Source organism: Triticum aestivum, chromosome 2D (assembly GCF_018294505.1).
Source record: "Triticum aestivum cultivar Chinese Spring chromosome 2D, IWGSC CS RefSeq v2.1, whole genome shotgun sequence".
NCBI lineage: Eukaryota > Viridiplantae > Streptophyta > Magnoliopsida > Poales > Poaceae > Triticum > Triticum aestivum.
In genome coordinates, this window is record NC_057799.1 from 188,331,724 (window position 1) to 188,353,289 (window position 21,566).

The window sequence follows — 21,566 nt, forward strand, 5'->3', positions numbered from 1 at the left end:
GACCTATATAAACCTGCTGCGGTAACTTGTTTGGCACCCATTTCAAATGCAAATAGGTCTCTTTTACTGCATAGAATCCCTGTTTGAACTTGCGAACTTCTCCTGTGTCTGCTTTAGGTCTAGAAAATTTTCCCTTTAGTCGACCATTTTGATCCGAAATTTTCACTGCGATCTGTGAAACTTGTTTTCACCATACTTAGTAAAAAAAACTGCACTCGTTGAATCATGTCGGCTTACATTTCCGGTTTAAAGAAACCACGCGCCGTAGAACCTTCCGGCTCAGAGGAAGCCACGCGCCGTAAAATTTTCCGGCTCACTTACAACAAGGCTGTAGAGGATTTGAATTACCCTCAAGCACACCAGCGGCTTAGATAACCCGATGCACTTAGACATATATCATTAGTCCCCTCCATAAGCCGCCACCTTAAACCTTAACTTGTAAGTCCCCTCCGGCTCATTATTAAACCGGACATTTTTCCCTGTATCATAGGCTTCCAACAGTCACCATGCCTCCCAAAGCTCCTAAAGCCTCCATCACTTGCAACTGGATGAGGTCCAATGTCACCAACGAGACATTAGCAGATTTTGTCAAGTCTGGCTATCTGCCCAAGAAGGACGTCATGTCCTACCGTGCCCCCGACCCATCAGAGGAGAGACCACAGCCAAGGGATGGGGAGGTGGTCATTTTTGCGGATTACATGAGCCGGGGCTTCGCACCGCCCGGCTCAAAGTTTTTCAGAGACGTTCTGAATTTCTTCGATCTGCGGCCTCAGGACATAGGACCCAACTCAGAGTCCAATATCTGCAACTTCCAAGTGTTCTGCGAGGTTTACCTTGGAGAAGAACCCAGTCTGCTGCTCTTCAGAGAGCTTTTCTATTTAAACCGCCAGAACGAGTGCGCCAACGGGCCAAGTTTGGAGCTAGGCGGCATCTCCATTCAGCGGCGGACGGACTGCCTTTTTCCTTACGCAGAGCCGCCAAGCCACCCCAAGGACTGGAATCTGACGTGGTTTTACTGCCAAGACACGTCGCCGGCTGATGAGAGTTCGTTGCCCGGCTTTCGCCCCTCGCGTCTGGAACCCACACACCCACTGTCAGACAAGCTGACTCCAGCGGAGCGCCAACCTCTGCTCCCACTATCAACAAGATCAAAGCTCTCCTGGGCAATGGTCTTAACGGAATCGATCTTGTCCGGGCCCGGATCTCCTGGCGGGTGATCCCATTGAGCCGCCGCCCCGGCTTAATGTGCGAGTACACGGGCCGAAAGGATGACCCTCAGAGACACAGCCGCAATGATCTTCCTGAAGACGTTGCAGAGGATATGACCAAGGCTCTTTTGAACGAGAGCCTGGTAGACTGCGGGAGGACCGGGTTAGCCCCCTTCTGCAAGACCAACCCAGCCCCAGTGGTAAGCCGCTGATCTGAACATCTTATCTTCTTCTGTATATAACTTTCATCTGAATCGTTTTAAGAAGTCATCATGGCATTTTTCAGGCTGATGACAAGTTCTGGCGGGTCAAATAAGACCATGAGGCGGCCAAGAAGGCCAGAAAGGCAAAGAAAGCCGCTCCCCGTAAGAAGGGAAGTAGGCCAACTGCTTCAGAGCTGATGCAATTAAGCGACAGCTCCGAGTCAGAGGTACCCCTGAACCTGTAAGCTCTTGCTATGTCTGATATTTATTTCTGTCCACCTTATCCATACTATTCATCGACAGGATGACACCGGCGCAAGTAACCCGGTGGTTGAAGAGGTAATGTCACTTTCCTCCGACTCGGAGCCCTTGCCAAGGCTGAAAGTCCGAAGGGTAACCCGGAAAGTAAGCTTTTCACATCCTTTAGCTTATCAAGACCCTCAATTTATTTTGAAGCGACAGGTTCATGAAAGCCGGCGGCACACCCGGACCGACGAAAGTACTGACCTCTCCTCCGGGTTACCTGACGCATCGAGGAAACGCCGGACCGAGGTGATCTCAAAATTGTACCCTTTTCATCCTTTGGCAGGTGTTATACGTCAACCGCTCAACTCTTCTGACTCAAATTATCAGGAAACTTCCCCCTCTTCTGGCGACTCTATGCAGTCAAGCCTGCCGGCCTTCAAGACCGTGCCCGGGTAACGATAATCATCTCATGTTTGTACTTTGTCTTCACTTACCCTATTGTGTTTAACCTTTCTGTCCTTTCAGTGCCCAGGCAAGCTCACCAAGAGGGCGAAGAAGTCCAAGCCGGTCGATGAGCCGGACTTGCCTGAGCCAGAGGCAGCCGCTCAAGAACCGCCAGCTGCCTCTGCTCCTGAGGCCGCTGCTCCAACCAACAAGCCCGCAACAGAAGCTTCTGTTAACCCGGAGGCCTCCAGCTTGGCTCAACCAGCAGATGACCCGGACGTGGTAATCACCCGGACGGAGTTTGTTGAGCTGGCCAAGTGCTCCGCCAAAGGGGAGCTGCTAGAGTCCCGCCGGGTTAACCTGGACCTCACCGACTACTCCAATTGAACATTGGAGAGATCGTCTCCGGCTTCGTCAGCCAAGTGCACAAGAGCCGGGATGCAGAGATTGCCATGGTGAACCAGATCCAGCAGAAATCTGAGGTATTATTCTTCTGTCCTCTTACTTACTGCATAGTTACCTTTACCATGCTAGCCCCCAAGTCGACGACTTATGATTGAGTATGTTGTAGACTTAGGTTTCGGCTTATTTCCATGAGCCGGTAGTTTGTAGATAGGAATGTTCGATATGCATTAGCCCCCAAGTGCCAAGTGTATTTGCTTGGAAAACGCTTGGGACTTTAAATTTGTATAGTAACTGTTCATGCCATAACCCGGAAATTTATGCAGGCTGCTGGCAAGAAGTTTGAGGCTGACCTCGCTGATCTCAAGAACCGGCTGAAGATGCAAGAGATGGAGACCCGGAAGGCAAATGCCAAGTTTGTGTCCAGCATCGCCGCGCAAGAAAAGCTGAAGACGGAGTTTGACGCTGAATGGAAAGCTTGGGCCGAAGAAAAGGCCGCGCTGGTGAACCGGGCTGAACAGGCGGAGAAGGCTCTCTCCGAGAAGACCGCCGAACTCTTCGGTTTAAAGCGCCAAGTGTCCCAGATGGTTGCCGCAATCTTCGGTAAGTCATTTCACCGACTTTCATCAAGTTTAGAATTTTTATATCTCATAACTCATCCTTGTCGGCGGCTTATCTTATTCTGTTAAATAGGTCCCAGAAGTGCCAACCTGAACCAGAGTGTGGTGACCAAGCTGAAGGCCGTATACACCCTGGTGGAGCAACTCTACACCGGGTCACAGCGTGCCTTGGCTGTGGTGGCCCTATCCAACGAGGTGCCGACTCACCTGGCGGAAGTCCTTCGTCGGCTCGCCGTTCTGCCTCAATGTATCCAAGAGCCGGGACGGGCCTCTGCAAGAGCCGGAGCGATCGCCGCGCTGAGCCGGGCCAAGGCGTTCCTTCCAGAGTTAGACCCGGCGGACATCGCCCTCGGCTATCCAAGTCTGAAGGAAGACGACACCGCCTTCGATCAGAAGGACTTCGTAGCTTGCGTGAAGGCCGTATGCCCGGTGGCCACTCTGATTGGCAATGATACAGATCTGACTAAGTATCAGCCAGGTTACGATGCAGAAAATCAGAGGATCCCCACTCCGCGCTATGAAGCCCTCAGCTTAATCCCGCCGGCTCGTCAGCACACCTTCGCCCCGGAGATTGACCCGGCCGGGTTAATTGGCGAGGAAGCTCAATTCGAAGCTCTCAGCGGCATCGACTGGAAGTCATCAACTTTCCAGGTCTTGGGAACAGCCGGAGGAGAAGAGAGGGACGAGCCGGAGACTTCAACCCAGCAGGCGTCGTAATTCTGCTGGCGGCTTATCAAACAATGCCTCACCCTTTTGGACTCAACGAGTCTTGTAATAGAGTAGGACCAACACTTTATCGTTGCCGTGCCATCGTGCACGTTTGAATGCTTGAAGTCTATTGAAGTTGTCTCCTTTATATGTCTCCGGCTCATAATTGATCATTCATTTTCCTTAAGCTCAAAATAATTGCCTTTAACTATCCTGCATAAAAGGACAAATCACAAGTCTCTAGGAGGCTTACCGCACTGAGAATCATATGTTTTAGATATATAACCCGGAATATGCATCAAAAAAGACTGGTCCTCAACTATATCCTTAATACAGCCGTAATAACACACTTAGCGGCCTGTAAGCATACTTCCTGGTTTAGATAACCCGGGCAATAAGGTTGGTACCTCAATTCCGGTTTACCTGTCGTAATAACGCCCATTGTGTCCAACTAACACAGGAAATCAAAGTTTAAGCCGGCCAAGTGAGACCCGGCCGTACACACTTTGAAATGATCAGAAGAAACTTACTATGAAGCAGAAGAACTTAGGGGCTTCCGGTTCGAATACGACCAGAGACCCGGCCGAAAGGGGTTATGCTAAGATTCGAATACGATCATATAGCCCCCAGTGGGTGTGGCGATGCCAATCAAGAGGGTACCGACAGCTATGTTCTCTTTGATTCGAATACGACCCATGTTTGAACAGGAAGCCCCCAAGTGATTTTAAGAATTGTTTAACGACGCTGATTCGAATACGATCCACGTCGGTTCTCAAAGGGTTTAAACTAAGATTCAAATATGATCAAAGAAAACTCCCCAATGAGCTCGGCACTTTGCCAATCAAATGGGTACCAACAGCTATGTTCTCTTTGGTTCGAATATGACCCATGTTTGAACAGGAAGCCCCCAAGTGACCTTATTGCTTACGGCTAGATTCGAATACGACCATAAGCCGGATCCTCCTTCAAGTTATCATGTAATCTTGCAATGAAAACAACACGTGCATATTTGGAGGAGAAAAAAGGACAGAGGTCCTGCTTTATTGCTTATCATAATATACACATGGCTGAGAGAAATATGTACATTATGAGAGCCGGTGGCTCAAGTGTAGTAAGGCCGAAGCTGAGCTATGTTCCACGGCCGACGGGTCTCTTCCTCCGACTTACGTGAATCTTTATGCTCCCGAATGTCAATGAGGTAATATGACCCGTTGTGCAAATTCTTGCTAACCACAAAGGGCCATTCCCAAGGCGGGGATAGCTTGTGCGCATCTGTTTGATCTTGGATGAGCCGGAGCACGAGATCACCTTCCTGGAAGACCCGGGATTTAACCCGGTGACTATGATAACGGTGCAGGTCTTGTTGGTAAATCGCTGAGCGAGCTGCTGCCACATCACGCTGTTCGTCCAACAAGTCAAGAGCATCTTGGCGCGCCTGTTCATTGTCCATCTCAACATAAGCCGCCACTCGAGGTGAGTCATGACAGATGTCACTGGGGAGGACTGCTTCTGCCCCATAAACCATGAAGAAAGGCGTGAAACCTGTAGACCTGTTAGGAGTAGTGTTGATGCTCCATAACACGGAGGGCAACTCCTCCACCCAACAACCCAGTGTCCGTTGCAAAGGGACCAACAGCCGGGGCTTGATGCCCTTCAGAATCTCCTGATTAGCTCTCTCAGCTTGACCATTGGATTGAGGATGAGCCACTAAGGAAACATCAAGTCGGATATGCTCTCGTTGCCAAAACTCTTCCATGGCGCCTTTGGATAGATTGGTGCCATTGTCAGTTATAATGCTGTGCGGAAAGCCAAAGCAAAAGATCACCTTTTTCATAAACTGAACTGCCGTGGCTGCATCACACTTGCTAACTGGCTCTGCTTCTACCCACTTGGTAAATTCGTCAACTGCCACCAAAAGGTGGGTCTTCTTGTCCTTGGATCTTTTGAAAGGCCCAACCATATCAAGCCCCCAGACCGCAAAGGGCCAAGTAATTGGGATCATCCTCAGCTCCTGAGCCGGCACATGAGCCCGTCGCGAGAACCTTTGGCAACCATCACATTTACTGACCAGGTCCTCCGCATCAACATGAGCCGTCAGCCAATAAAAACCATGGCGAAAAGCCTTGGCCACAAGAGACTTTGAGCCGGCGTGATGGCCACAATCCCCTTCATGAATCTCACGCAAGATCTCTTGACCTTCCTCAGGGGAGACACAACGCTGAAACGCTCCCGTACAACTGCGGTGATGCAACTCGCCATTGATAACAATCATTGACTTAGCCCGCCGGGTTATTTGTCTGGCCAAAGTTTCATCCTCAGGCAATTCTCCCCAGGTCATATAAGCCAAATAAAGTACTGTCCAGTCTGGTATGATGTGGAGAGCCGCCACCAGTCGTGCCTCCGGGTCTGGGACAACCAAATCTTCCTCTGTAGGTAACTTAACAGAAGGGCTATACAGGACGTCCAGGAAAGTATTAGGCGGCACCGGTTTTCGCTGAGAGCCCAGCCGGCTTAAAGCATCAGCCGCCTCGTTCTTCCTACGATCGATGTGTTCCACTTGGTAACCCTGAAAGTGCCCAGCAATGGCATCAACTTCGCGGCGATAAGCCGCCATGAGAGGGTCCTTGGAATCCCACTTTCCTGATACTTGTTGAGCCACCAAATCCGAGTCGCCGAAGCACCTTACCCGGCTCAAGCTCATCTCTTTAGCCATCCGAAGACCATGGAGCAAGGCCTCGTACTCAGCCGCGTTGTTAGTGCAAGGAAACATCAACTGTAGCACATAATGGAACTTATCACCTTTAGGGGAAGCCAACATGACTCCAGCCCCCGAGCCCTCCAACTGCCTGGACCCATCAAAGTGTATAGTCCAATATGTGTTGTCCGGCTTTTGCTCGGGCACTTGTGACTCTGTCCAATCATTGATGAAATCCACTAAGGCCTGAGATTTAACAGTAGTGCGTGGCACGTATTTCAGACCATGGGGTCCGAGCTCTATAGCCCACTTAGCCACTTTCCCTGTGGCCTCTCTGTTTTGAATAATATCACCAAGAGGGGCAGAACTAACCACAGTGATGGGATGACCCTGGAAATAATGCTTAAGCTTCCGGCTCGCCATGAACACACCATAAACAAGCTTCTGCCAATGTGGATACCGCTGTTTGGACTCGATGAGCACTTCGCTGACATAATAAACCGGCCGCTGAACCGGATGCTCCTTACCCTCTTCCTTGCGCTCCACCACCACGGCCACACTGACAGCTCGTGTATTAGCAGCCACATACAGCAATAAAGGCTCCTTGTCAACTGGAGCAGCAAGGACTGGGGGCTCTGCCAGCTACTTCTTCAAGTCCTCAAAAGCGGTATTAGCTGCATCATTCCAGACAAAATTATCAGTCTTCTTCATCAACTGATATAATGGCATGGCCTTCTCACCCAAACGGCTAATAAACCGGCTTAAAGCAGCGATGCGACCCGCCAAGCGCTGAACGTCATTTATACACGCTGGCTTAGCCAGGGAGGTGATGGCCTTGATCTTCTCCGGGTTAGCTTCAATGCCTCTGTCAGAAACCAAAAAACCCAAGAGCTTGCCTGCAGGAACACCAAAAATAAACTTGGCCGGGTTAAGCATCATCTTGTAGACCCGGAGATTATCAAAGGTTTCCCTTAAATCATCTATCAGGGTTTCCTCCTTTATGGACTTAACCACAATATCGTCCACATAAGCATGAACATTGCGCCCAATCTGGTTATGAAGACAGTTCTGTACACAACGCTGATAAGTCGCCTGTGCACACTTGAGTCCAAAGGGCATAGACACATAGCAGAAGGCTCCAAAGGGAGTGATGAACGCCGTCTTCTCCTGGTCCTTAACTGCAATTTTAATCTGATTATATCCGGAATAAGCATCCAAGAAACTTAAGCACGCACAACCCGCCGTAGCATCAATAATTTGATCAATACGGGGAAGGGCAAAAGGATCAGCCGGACACGCCTTGTTTAAGTCCGTGTAGTCCACACACATCCGCCAAGTGCCGTTCTTCTTGAGTACGAGCATCGGGTTAGCTAACCATTCTGGGTGAAAGACTTCAACAATAAACCCGGCCGCCAAGAGCCGGGCCACCTCTTCACCAATAGCTTTCCGCCTCTCTTCATTAAACCGCCGAAGGAACTGCCTGACCGGCTTAAATTTTGGATCAACATTGAGAGTGTGCTCAGCGAGTTCTCTAGGTAGACCTGGCATGTCAGAAGGTTTCCATGCGAAGATGTCCCTATTCTCACGGATGAACTCGATGAGCGCGCTTTCCTATTTTGGATCCAGATTGGCACTGATGCTAAACTGCTGAGATGAATCTCCTGGAACAAAATCAACAAGCTTAGTTTCATTAGCCGACTTAAATTTCATCGCCGGCTCATTTTCCGTAGTCGGCTTTTTCAGAGAGGTCATATCTGTTGGGTCAACATTGTCTTTGTAAAACTTCAACTCCTCTGTTGCACAAACAGATTCTGCATAAGCTGCATCGCCTTCCTCACACTCCAGAGCCACTTTCCGGCTGCCGTGAACCGTAATGGTCCCATTGTGACCCGGCATCTTGAGCTGTAAGTACACATAACACGGCCGTGCCATGAACTTGGCGTAAGCCGGCCGCCCAAATATGGCATGATACGGACTTCTTATCTTAACCACCTCAAAGGTCAAATTTTCCACCCTGTAGTTGTTCTCATCTCCAAAGGCCACTTCCAACTCGATCTTGCCGACTGGGTAAGCCAACTTACCAGGTACCACACCATGGAAAATAGTGTTTGATTGGCTGAGATTCTTATCAATCAACCCCATACGACGAAATGTCTCATAATAGAGGATGTTGATGCTGCTGCCGCCATCCATGAGCACCTTAGTGAACTTATATCCTCCCACCTGAGGAGCCACTACCAGGGCCAAGTGACCCGGATTATCCACCCGGGGAGGGTGATCCTCCCTACTCCACACTATAGGCTGCTCAGACCACCGCAAGTAGCGTGGAACCGCCGGCTCAAGAGCATTCACAGCCCTCTTATGAAGCTTCTGATCTCGCTTGCACAGAGTGGTGGTAAACACATGATATTGTCCACCGCTAAGCTGCTTTGGATTGGTCTGATAACCCCCCTGCTGCTGTTGATGACCCTGGCCAGACTGCTAGTTAAAGCCCCCTTGACCGTTCTGAGGATTAGAATTTGAGCCGCCGCCCGGGCCATGAAAGCCGCCGGCGCCTGAGCTGCGGCCCGGGCCGTTGTAATTTTTAAAGGCCTTCAGGATTGCACAATCCTTCCATAGATGGGTAGATGGCTTCTCTCTAGAGCCATGCCTTGGACAAGGCTCATTCAACAGCTGCTCCAGCGTCGGGCCTGACCCGCTGGCTCGGGGAGGGGGCCTCCCCTTGCGTCGCTGGTTATTACCTTGTGAGCTGGCGTTGGCTACAAACTCTAGGCTGCCATCGGCCTCGCGCTTGCCTCCTCCTTGGTTTCCCGGGTTATGCTGAGGACCCTTGCCATTGCCATTCTTCTTTCCCTTCCCTGCCCTTTCATCATCTGAAGGGGGGTCCTTGGTACCATCAGAATCGGCGTACTTGACAAGAGCCGCCATTAGTGTACCCATATCATTGCAGTCGCGCTTAAGCCGCCTGAGTTTCATCTTCAGGGGCACGAAACAACAATTCTGTTCCAACATTAAGACTGCAGAGCCGGCATCCATCTTATCTAATGAATGTATGATCTCCTTGACCCGGCGAACCCAATGCGTCGTGGATTCACCCTCCTGCTGCTTATAGTTAGTCAAACCCACAATTGACATAGCCTGCCTACAGGTATCCTTGAAGTTTTGGATGAACCGGGCTTTCAGCTCAGCCCAAGACCCGATGGAATTCGGTGGTAGCCCTTTCAACCAAGTGCGGGAAGTCCCATCCAACATCATGGTGAAGTACTTGGCCATTGCCGCCTCACTGACCTCCAGTAGTTCCATGGCCATCTCGTAACTCTCGATCCAGGCTGCGGGTTGTAAGTCAGCCGTGTAATTGGGCACCTTCCTAGGGCCTTTGAAGTCCTTGGGTAGACGTTCATTGCGGATAGCTGGCACTAAGCAAGGGACACCCCCAGTCCTAGTAGGGATACCCACATCGACGGACGTCGTCGGATAAGCCGGGGGAGTCTGGTAAGCCGTCAACTGAGGCACCTGCTCCGCCTCTTGCCGCGCTCTGTCTTGGTCTGCTGCGTGAAAGGCTCCATTATGAGCCGGGCCATGGCCAGGGGGCGGGTCATGGCGTCGGACGTTACTTGAGCCGGTCGCTGAGACCATGTGTCTGCTGTAACTCGGGCTCCGGCCTGGACGAGGGGTCGAGTGGATCCTGTCCCGGCTGTAGGAGTACGCCTCTTGTTGCGCCAGTGCTGTCTGAAGGAGTTCCCTGACACGGCGGGTTTCAATAGCCGTCGGAGAGTCGCCGTCGACTGGGAGAGCCGCCAGCCGTGCTGCCGCGGTGACCATGTTCTCCAGCGGGTTATTATAATGACCCGGTGGTATTGGCACATACTGAGGCAGGGCAGGGGGCACCTGGGGAGGCCCCATCACTTGTGGCTGAATAGGGGTCCCAGACCCGGGCACTATGACCCCTGGCGGGTTACTAGACCCTGCACCTGGCGTGTTGAAGAGGTTGCGTGGATCGTAAACCGGAGGAGTCGAGATTGGGCCTTTTGATGCCTCCTTCTCAGGACCTCATTGGACGCGTTTTGATCCATCGTGAGCCGGAAGGACTGCGCTTGAATCAACTGGGTTTGGGCATCGAGAGCCGCCCTCTCTGCAGCCATCCTGATCCCTTCTGCTGCCAGATCCTCCTTAGCTTTCACTAGATCCAATTTTAACTGTGCCACCTCCGCATCATGCTGAGCTTGATCTGCCGGGTCAACCGTGGCGGTTAACAGGGCCGTCATCTTGTCCGTGAGATCCATTAGCACCTGAGCCGACGAAGGCACCGGGTTTCCCGCTCCAGCAGTAGGGTTCTGAACAGGCTGCGCACCGGCCATGAAGATTCCAATCCGGCTTGGCGGCTCAAACAGGTTCGGAATACTGTCACCATCGGAACAACCCATGAGCCTGCCATCTTGAAGTTAATACAACGAGTTTGACTCATCGGTGGACGACTCACCGTCAGAGCCGGCGGCCGTCTCATCACCAGATCCAGATCGATCAGAGAGCCCTCCATGGATACATCCCACAAAAGCATGCCTTACGGCAGGCCGGGCCCGGGCGGGTCGTGCACGCTGAGCCGTCTCGATGAGATCGACGCAGAGATCCGGCTCAGGGCCTGGCTCACCAATCTTGCCAATGAAAACATGAATTCCGCCAAAGGGGACCCGGTACCCGTACTCAATTGAGCGGGCGTCGGGGCCCCAGTTTGCATCGTCGATGTAGAGCTTGCCGCGACGACTCTTGGTCATCCGGCCCACAGCGTATCCCTTGAGCCCTTCGAAGCTGCCCTTCAAGAACTCAAATCCACCGTGCGCTGGCCCCACGGTGGGCGCCAACTGTCGTGGAATTGTCACGCCAGATGTCCTCGAGCCAGGACTTAGTCGTGGAGCCATCGCAACTAGGAAGCTTGAAGGGGTTAAGTGGGACAAGGAACACGAGGGTTTATACTGGTTCGGCCCCTTACGGTGAAGGTAAAAGCCTACGTCCAGTTTGAGGTGGTATTGATTAGGGTTTCGATGACCAGGGAGCTTAACTGCTACGCCTGGCTCTCGATGAGATCTTTCTTGTCCCTAAACCGCTGCTGGGTCGTCCCTTTATATAGGGAGGCTGACGCCCAGCAGCTCTCAGAGTCCCGGCCGGCTCATAAGAGTGTCCGGCTCGGACTCTAAACTATTCTTGCCTTACACTACAAGTTCTACCATGATAATGATTGCAACTATGGGCCTTAAGCCGTATCCGGGTCTTAAGACTATCTCTGGCCCACCGTCTTCAAGCTTAGCGCCGGGCTTCTAGCAATGACCATAGGAGTAACCCGGCCCCTCCTGGCGGGTGACTCTAAGGTCTATATCCTCAACACCGTCCCTCCTCCTCGTTTCCGCCGGCGGCAGCCTCGGCGCCGGCCACGGCGAGTACGAGCCCGAGCTCCCCCGATCTGGATTGGATCTGGTACTGTAGAGTTGACTTTCCTCCCCCCGTTTTCTTCCAAGTCCTCGCAATTTTACAGCAAGTGTTCATGTTCCTCAGTACATAACTTCTTCCATATAGCTCCGTTTCGCGCGTGTAATATGTCAAATTGTTCGTCTCGTGATACTTTACATTTTGTTCAATTGCACCATGCTCATTAAAGGTCATCTTGATGCCCAAATATCTGTTGCAAGAGGGCTAGTTGCTGTTATCTACTGGTTCTTATCAGAACTTAGAGATTTGTCATTTTTGTATCATCTAATCTGTGCATCTTATGGGCATGAGCTCTAAATGTGTTTTGTTGTATGCCATGCCATCTTTCCAAGGGTGTATGCCATGTATTTTTGAGATCTCTGTGGTGACTAGCACAAGCATGCAAAGTAGTCTCCGTAATGTTTCTGATTTCAGGGACTTGGTGATTTCTAAGTCCTTGTCTGCTGTTATTTTGTTGCCATGTAAACTTGATGCTACAGAGAGATCCATGCATATTTTGGAGATGTTCAGTAAGCATGTTTTGTAGATATAGTTGTAATTGATCCATTCCTGCCATTTTTTGCAATTATGGAGTACAATAGCATGACTCAATCTTGCTCTACTTTTGCTATAAAATATTTCTAGCAGATTCTTAACATGATATTCATTTTTGCCAAGTTTATTGTAGTTGATCCATACATTCTATGCTCTTGTTCTTACCATGGATAGCGTCATAAACATGCCATCTTACTGTAGTTATGCTTATTTTGTCATGCATTGCTCTGTAGTGAGTGCATCAAGCTCACCAACATGCCTACATATTATTGTTTCTGCCATGCTCTGTTTTCTGCTAAGTCTGAGACCTGATAACGAAACTTGCTATGTTTACATGCTTGCCATCATATCTTCTTTTCCTTTTTGGCTTATGGTCAGTAAAGGACTTTTGTCATATGCATTTAGTAGAATACTTTCATGCCTTGCTTTGCCATGTTAATTTCCTGTAGCATGTTGATTTCGTGCTCGGAACATTGCTACCTGATGCTGTTTCTTCCATGTCCAGTAATTTCACTAAGTCTGTGAACCTGTTATCTTTTGCAGTTTTGCCATGCTTGTTTCAGCTTGATATGTTGTGATATAGCCGTAGCTCAGTGTTCATCTTTTGTCGAGCATCTCCTGTAGATTACTGTTATATGCTTTGTTGCTATGTTGGAGTGCTGTAGCATTGTTGCTTGTTGCATTTTAAGTGCTATCTTGCTGTTAATCGCAGATTCGTGTCATTCTTGTTTTGCTTGCCATTTGCAAACCGTGCATCCGTTTCCGGTGATCTTTATATCGATTTCGACCGAAATTATCTCATCTTTCCAGTGGCATGATTGGTTTGCCAAGTTACTGCCTTGTTCATCATTTTCCTTCCGGAGCACGCATATGCATCACATATCATATCTTGCATATCATACATGTTTTGCATCATGTTGCTTGTGCACTTCTCGTGGTTGATTGTGGTTCCGTTTGTTTGTGTTCTTGTCTTGGGTAGAGCCGGGAGACGAGTTCGTGAACGAGGAACCAGTTGAGTACGCTTACGAGGATCAAGCTTTCGACAACTCTGAGAACCTTGCAGGCAAGATGACCACCCCTCGAAATCACTTCTATCTTTGCTTTGCTAGTTGTTCGCTCTATTGCCATGCTGTGCTACCTATCACTTGCTATATCATGTCTCCCATTTTGCCATGTCAGCCCCTAACCATCCTTTCCTAACAAACCGTTGTTTGACTAAGTTACCGCTTTTGCTCAGCCCTTCTTATAGCGTTGCTAGTTGCAGGTGAAGTTGAAGTTTGTTCCATGTTGGAACATGGATATGTTGGGATATCACAATATCTCTTATTTAATTAATGCGTCTATATATTTTGGTAAAGGATGGAAGGCTCGGCCTTATGCCTGGTGTTTTGTTCCACTCTTGCCGCCCTAGTTACTGATATACCGGGATTATGTTCCTTGAGTTTGCGTTCCTTACGCGGTCGGGTGAATTATGGGACCCCCTTGACAGTTCGCCTTGAATAAAACTACTCCAGCAAGGCCCAACTTTGGTTTTACCATTTGTCGCCTAAGCCTTTTTCCCCCGGGTTTTCGCGAGCCTGAGGGTCATCTTTATTTAAACCCCCGGGCCAGTGTTCCTCTGAGTGCTGGTCCAAACTAGAGCCACTTGCAGCGCCACCTTGGGGAAACTCGAGGATTGGTTTTAGCTGTACGTAGTGTTCATCCGGTGTGCCCTGAGAACGAGATATGTGCAGCTCCTATCGGGATTTGTCGGCACATTCGGGCGACTTTGCTGGTCTTGTTTTACCATTGTCGAAATGTCATGTAAACCGGGATTCCGAGACTGATCGGGTCTTTTCGGGAGAAGGTTTATCCTTCGTTGACCGTGAGAGCTTATGATGGGCTAAGTTGGGACACCCCTGCAGGGTAATTATCTTTCGAAAGCCGTGCCCGCAGTTATGAGGCAGATGGGAATTTGTTAATGTCCAGTTGTAGAGAACTTGTCACTTGACCCAATTAAAATACATCAAGTGCGTGTGTAGCCGTCATGGTCTCTTCTCGGCGGAGTCCGGGAAGTGAACACGGTCTGAGTTATGTATGACGTAAGTAGGAGTTCAGGATCACTTCTTGGTCATTGCTAGATGACGACCGTTCCGTTGCTTCTCTTCTCGCTCTCTCTTGCGTATGTTAGCCACCATATATGCTTATTGCTGCCGCAGCTCCACCTCATTACACCATCCTTCCCTATAAGCTTAAATGGTCTTGATCTCGTGGGTGTGAGATTGCTGAGTCCCCGTGACTCATAGATTCTACCAAAACAGTTGCAGATGCCGACGATGCCAGTGCAGATGATGGGGTCGATCTCAAGTGGGAGTTCGACGAGGAACGTGGTCGTTACTATGTGTCTTTTCCTGATGATCAGTAGTGGAGCCCAGTTGGGACGATCGGGGATCTAGCATTTGGGGTTATCTTATTTTCATTTGGTTCTTGACCGTAGTCGGTCTATGTCTGTATTTTGGATGATGTATGAATTATATTTATGTATTGTGTGAAGTGGCGATTGTAAGCCAACTCTTTATCACATTCTTGTTCATTACATGGGATTGTGTGAAGATGACCCTTCTTGCGACAAAACCACTATGCGGTTATACCTCTAAGTCGTGCCTCGACACGTGGGAGATATAGCCGCATCGTGGGCGTTACAAGTTGGTAGTCAGAGCCATCCCCGACTTAGGAGCCCCCTGCTTGATCGAATCGCTGGCGTTGTTGAGTCTAGAACAAAAATGTTTTGAGTCTTAGGATTATATATGTCGGAGAGTAGGATACTTTTTACTCCTCAGTCCCTTCATCGCTCTGGTGAGGTCTCCTGACGTAGAAGTTTTGACTATTCTCTCCTCAAATTTCACTAATTTTTTTTAGGATCACGCGGGTATCTTGGAATCGTTCCGATGGTTTTGTGACGAGAACATTGTTCTTGGTGCCTCCTGACATTTAGGGGTTGTGGCAGTGTCCCGGGGAGTTGAGCTCCGAGGTGTTGTCGTCACAATTTTATCGTTGCAGTTCTGGAATACCTGAGTTTCGCCGACATCGAAATCTCTTTTATGCAGTTGTTGGTGAGATCACCTCGACGCCACCCAGTACTGGGGAGGGAGTTCGGGAGTATTGCCATAAATTGTATAACAGATGCTTTTCGAAGGTTGAGGTAAACGATTTCCGAAGGTTTCTTGGTTATGTGTTGACGGATGGATACAGCTGGATCTAGGGATTGCTAGTTTGGGTGATATATTTTGTGTCCCCTGTATCCCCTACACCAGATTGCATAACCAGAAAGTTTGGGGAGTTTATAAGTGGGAATTCTAGTAGCCTTAGGATATCTTTCCGACAGATGCATGATATGAGATTGGGGTTCGACGTCTAGTGGTCCGCCTGTACACGGTTGGTTTTACAGTGGTCTCGTAGTGTCTTAAAGAGTCCATGGCTATGCTGACTCGGGGACGCTTCGTATGTCATGTGCACAGCCTTGTACATGATGGTGCTGTACGATTGAGCCCGTGTGGGCCCCACCACGAAAACTTCGGACGAAATCTCTATCATATGTTTGTTCTGGCTTATTCTGCAAGCCAATACTTTGTTTTGTTTTGTATTATGGTATTCGAGTTGCTTCGAAATCATATGTGGATTCCATATCTTTTTCAAGTGGCTTCTCAAACTTATGGAAGTGTGATGATTTACTACGGAATTCATTCGTTCATCTTCGTTCGAATGTTTATTGTGAAGACTATATGTTGCAATTTCTATCCGTTGATTCTACTTATCTATTTGTCTATCAAGATGCTAACGGATGTCACCCTCTTCAGGATGTCTCCGCCAACGCGTCAGAATCCGGATCGCAATGAAGGGAGTCAAGCGAACCCTCCGCCACCACCTCCACCTCCGGAGGCATGGCAAGCTATCATGGCAGCCACCAACGCCAATGCTCAGATGATTCTGCAACTCTTGCAAGAACGTACTCAAGGGCAAGGCAATCAAGGCAATCAAGGTCAAGGCAACAATCAGCTTCACTTTGCCACTCTCAACCAGTTTCTCGCAAATCAGCCCAAGTCTTTCAGCTACTGTGCCGAGGCCACGGATGCCGATGATTGGCTCGTGGACATCAACAAGCATTTTGAATGTAGCAATGTCAGGCCTGAGGACTATGTCAAGTTCGCTTCTTTCCAGCTCAAGGACCAAGCTGCTGATTGGTATCAACAATACAAAGACTCCAGAGGAGGTCGTGTGATCACTTGGACTGACTTCTGTCGGGACTTCAAAGCGCACCACATTCCACAAAGTGTTGTTGAGAGCAAGCGTGAGGAGTTCGGCAATCTCAAGCAAGGCAACATGTCTGTGTATCAATACAACATCCAGTTTCAGAAACTTGCTCGCTTCGCTAAACAAGACGTTCCTGATGAAAAGAGCATGATCTATCACTTCAGAGGTGGCCTTAAAGAGGATCTGCAGTTAGCTCTCGTTCTTGTTGAGCCTACTCAGTTTGATCAATTCTATAATATGGCACTGAAGCAAGAGGCTGCTCAGCTCAAGTGTGAGGCTTCTAAGAAGAGAGTCAGGGACGCAGTTCAGTCTTCTTCTTCCTCACTTGTGGCAGCTAAGCAACAGAAGTTCTGGTTGCCTCCTCCTCCGTTTCGTCAGCCTTACCAGCAGAAGAACAAAGGTGGCCATGGTTCTTCCAACTCTGGCTATCAGAACAAGTCTCAGAATCAAGCTCCAAAGTCCAATGCTCCTTATCACCGTCCACTCTCAGAGGTGACTTGCAACAAGTGTCAGCAGAAAGGTCACTATGCTAACAAGTGCTTCAACCAAAGGTGTCTTCCTCCTCCTCCTCCTCCTGTCAGATCTTCCAGCAATGCAGTGGTCAAGCATAATCCAAAGTCTGCAAAGGTGAACATGATGAATGCAGCTCAAGCGGAGGAATCTACTGATGTGAAAATGGGTAATCTTCCTGTTAATGATATTCCTGCAAAAGTTCTTTTTGATACTGGTGCATCTCTTTCTTTCATTTCAAGACCTTTTGTTGCCAAAGATGAATTTGTGACGGAAAAGATCCCTATCCCGTTGAAGGTTGTGTCTCCGGGCAAGCAAATGACATTTAATAATTGTGTCCCGGATTTTTCCATCAAGACGGGCGACTATAAATTTCGGTCTTCTCCAGTTGTTCTTGGTGACTCGGATATTGATCTTATTCTCGGGATGGACTGGCTTTCTAAGCACAAAGCTCAACTTGATTGTGCTGCCAGGGAAATTCAATTGACACATTCTTCTGAGGATGTGATTATTTATGCCGCTCGTGATGAAACCATTCGGTTTTTCTCTCTCAATGAGAAGGGCGAATTGAATGCCATCTCTCAAATTCCAGTCGTTTGTGAGTATCAAGATGTCTTTCCAGAAGACCTTCCGGGTGTGCCTCCGCACCGGCCAGTTGAGTTCGTTATCGAACTAGAGCCTGGCACTGAACCCGTTTGCAAGCGTCCATACAAGCTTGCACCCAACGAGCTAAAGGAATTGAAGAAACAGCTCGATGAACAAGAGCGTCTGGGTTTGATCAGACCGAGTTCTTCTCCATGGGGTTGTGGTGTTCTTTTTGTCAAGAAGAAGGATGGCACGGACCAACTTTGTGTCGACTACCGTCCATTGAACAAGAAGACAATCAAGAACAAGTATCCACTTCCCAACATTAATGAGCTATTCGAGCAACTCAAAGGTGCTAAAGTATTCTCGAAGCTTGACCTTCGTATGGGTTATCATCAGATTCGCATTCGTGAAGAAGATATTCCCAAGACAGCATTCAGAACAAGCTTTGGTTCTTATGAATATACTGTCGTGTCTTTTGGCCTTGTCAATGCTCCTCCAGTTTTCTCTCGGATGATGAATTTCATCTTCAACCCCTATACCAATGAATTCGTTCTCGTGTATCTCGATGATATCTTGGTCTTCTCCAAGAATAAGAAGGACCATGCCAAACATTTACGATTGGTGCTCGACAAGCTCAGAGAGTATCAATTCTATGCGAAGTTCTCCAAATGTGAGTTTTGGCTCGATGAAGTTCTTTTCCTTGGTCACATCATCTCTGCCAAGGGCATCGCTGTTAACCCCGAGAAGGTGTCCGCAATTGTGAATTGGGAACCTCCTCAGAATGTCAAGCAGCTCCGCAGTTTTCTTGGTCTTGCAAGCTATTGTCGAAGATTCGTTGAGAATTTCTCCAAGATTGCAAAGCCTCTTTCCAACCTCCTCCAGAAGCATGTGAAGTATGTCTGGTCTCCTGAGTGTGACGTTGCTTTCAACACTCTCAAAGAGAAACTAGTCACAGCTCCTGTTTTGACTCCTCCTGATGAATCCAAGCCATTTGAAGTTTTCTGTGATGCTTCTCTCCAAGGTCTCGGTGCTGTGTTAATGCAAGAGAAGAAAGTTGTGGCCTATACCTCTTGTCAGTTGAAGCCCAACGAGAAGAACTACCCCACTCATGATCTTGAGTTGGCGGCAGTTGTCCATGCATTAATAATGTGGAGACATCTCTTGTTGGAAAGACAAGTGGACATATTCACCGATCACAAGAGTCTCAAGTATATCTTCACTCAGCCCAATCTCAACCTCAGGCAGACTCGATGGGTTGAAATGATTCAAGAGTACAATCCGAGTATTGAATATACTCCAGGCAAAGCAAATGTCATTGCAGATGCTTTAAGCAGGAAGGCTTATTGCAACAGCCTAATTCTCAAGCCTTTCCAACCGGATCTTTGTGAAGCTTTCCGCAAGCTGAATCTCCAAGTTGTTCCTCAAGGCTTTCTTGCCAATCTCATAGTCTCTCCTACTTTGGAAGATCAAATTCGTGAGGCACAACTCCTGGATGCCATGGTGAAGAAGGTGAAATGTGGTATCGACAAGGGTCTTTCCAAATTCAAGTGCTATCGCATTGATGACAGAGACACTTTATTCTTCGAGGACCGGATTGTGGTTCCTAAAGGTGATCTAAGGAAAGTCATTATGAACGAGGCGCACAATTCTCTCCTTTCCATTCATCCTGGAAGTACGAAGATGTATCATGACCTCAAGCAGTCGTATTGGTGGACTCGAATGAAACGAGAAATCGCTCAATTCGTGAATGAATGTGATGTCTGTCGAAGAGTGAAAGCAGAACACCAACGACCAGCTGGTCTCCTCCAACCTCTTGCTACCCAGAATGGAAGTTTGATCATATCGAAATGGACTTCGTGACTGGATTTCCAAAGTCCAAGCGCGGAAATGATGCTATCTTCGTTGTCATCGACAAGCTCTCTAAAGTGGCTCATTTCCTTCCTATCAAAGAATCCATCTCAGCAGCTCAGCTGGCAGAGCTTTACACCTCCAGAATTGTCTCCTTGCACGGCATTCCACAATTGATTTCTTCTGATCGTGGAAGCATCTTCACCTCTAAGTTCTGGGACTCCTTCCAGAAGGCCATGGGCACAAACATTCGCTTCAGCACAGCTTTCCATCCTCAAACTAGTGGCCAAGTCGAGCGAGTCAATCAAATTCTTGAAGATATGCTCAGGGCTTGTGTCATTTCCTTTGGCATGAAATGGGAAGATTGTCTTCCATATGCTGAATTCTCCTACAACAACAGCTTCCAAGCGAGTTCGGGCAAGGCCCCATTCGAGATTCCCTATGGCAGAAAGTGCCGTACTCCTCTCAATTGGTCAGAGACTGGTGAACGCCAACTTCTTGGCAATGACTTAATCACTGAAGCTGAAGAAATGTGTAAAGTCAACCGTGATAATCTCAAAGCCGTGCAATCGTGCCAGAAGAGTTACTATGATAGTAAGCATCGTGATTTGGCTTTCGAGATCGGAGACCTTGTCTACCTCCGCGTCTCTCCAATGAAAGGCACTCGTCGTTTCGGTATCAAAGGGAAGCTTGCCCCTAGATACGTGGGTCCTTTCAAGATCATTGGTAGAAGATGCGACCTCGCCTATCAACTTGAGCTTCCTTCCAACTTCGCGAACGTGCACGATGTGTTCCACGTATCACAGCTCCGCAAGTGCTTCAAGATGCCTGAGCGCACTATCAACTTTGAAGAGATTGACCTCCAAGAAGATTTGTCTTATCATGAGCACCCCGTTGCTATTCTTGAAGAAACTGAGCGCAAGACTCGCAACAAGTCAATCAAATTCCTGAAAGTAAAGTGGTCGCACCATTCCGACCGGGAAGCTACCTGGGAACGCGAGGACCATCTCCGTTCCGAATATCCGGAGTTCTTTCAGTCCTAGATCTCGGGACGAGATCCTCTCGTAGTGGTGGAGTGTTGTAACACCCCGCATGTAACATTCCATATTTGTAACTCCGACTCTTGCCATTTTCAGCTACGTGTTATGATATTCCCTCTGTGGTCGGGTTTTGTCTTTCGTTTTGCATTTTGCCATGTCATGCATTTTCATATCATGTCATCATGTGCATTGCATTCGCATACGTTTTCGTCTCATGCATCCGAGCATTTTCCCCGTTGTCCGTTTTGCAATCCGGCGCTCCTATCTCCTCCGGCACATCCCTCTTGTTTTCTTTCGTGTGCGGGTGTCAAACATTCTCGGAATGGACCGAGGCTTGTCAAGTGGCCTTAATATACCACACAGAGACCACCGGTCAAGTTTCGTTCCATTTGGAGGTCGTTTGGTACCCCAACGGTTAACGGGGCATCCGCAAAGTTCATTTGAGTGTCCAGCAAAAACCCCCCTAAAACCAGCCCAAAACCCACCAAACTCTCTTCCATGCTCTAGGTCGTTCGATCACGATCGTGTGGGCGAAAACCGCACCTCATTTGGAGCCTCCTAGCTCCCTCTACCTATAAATATGTGACTCTCCCGAAAAACGATACGCAGTCCAAACCCTAGCCCTCGTCCCTCTCCGCCGCCGGACACGTCCGGGCGGAGCCGGACACGTCCGTTCCGCGCGCCGCCGCCCGTACGCCCACGCGCCCGCGGCCCGCCGAAGCCCACGGGAGGCCCTCCCGGGCCCGGCC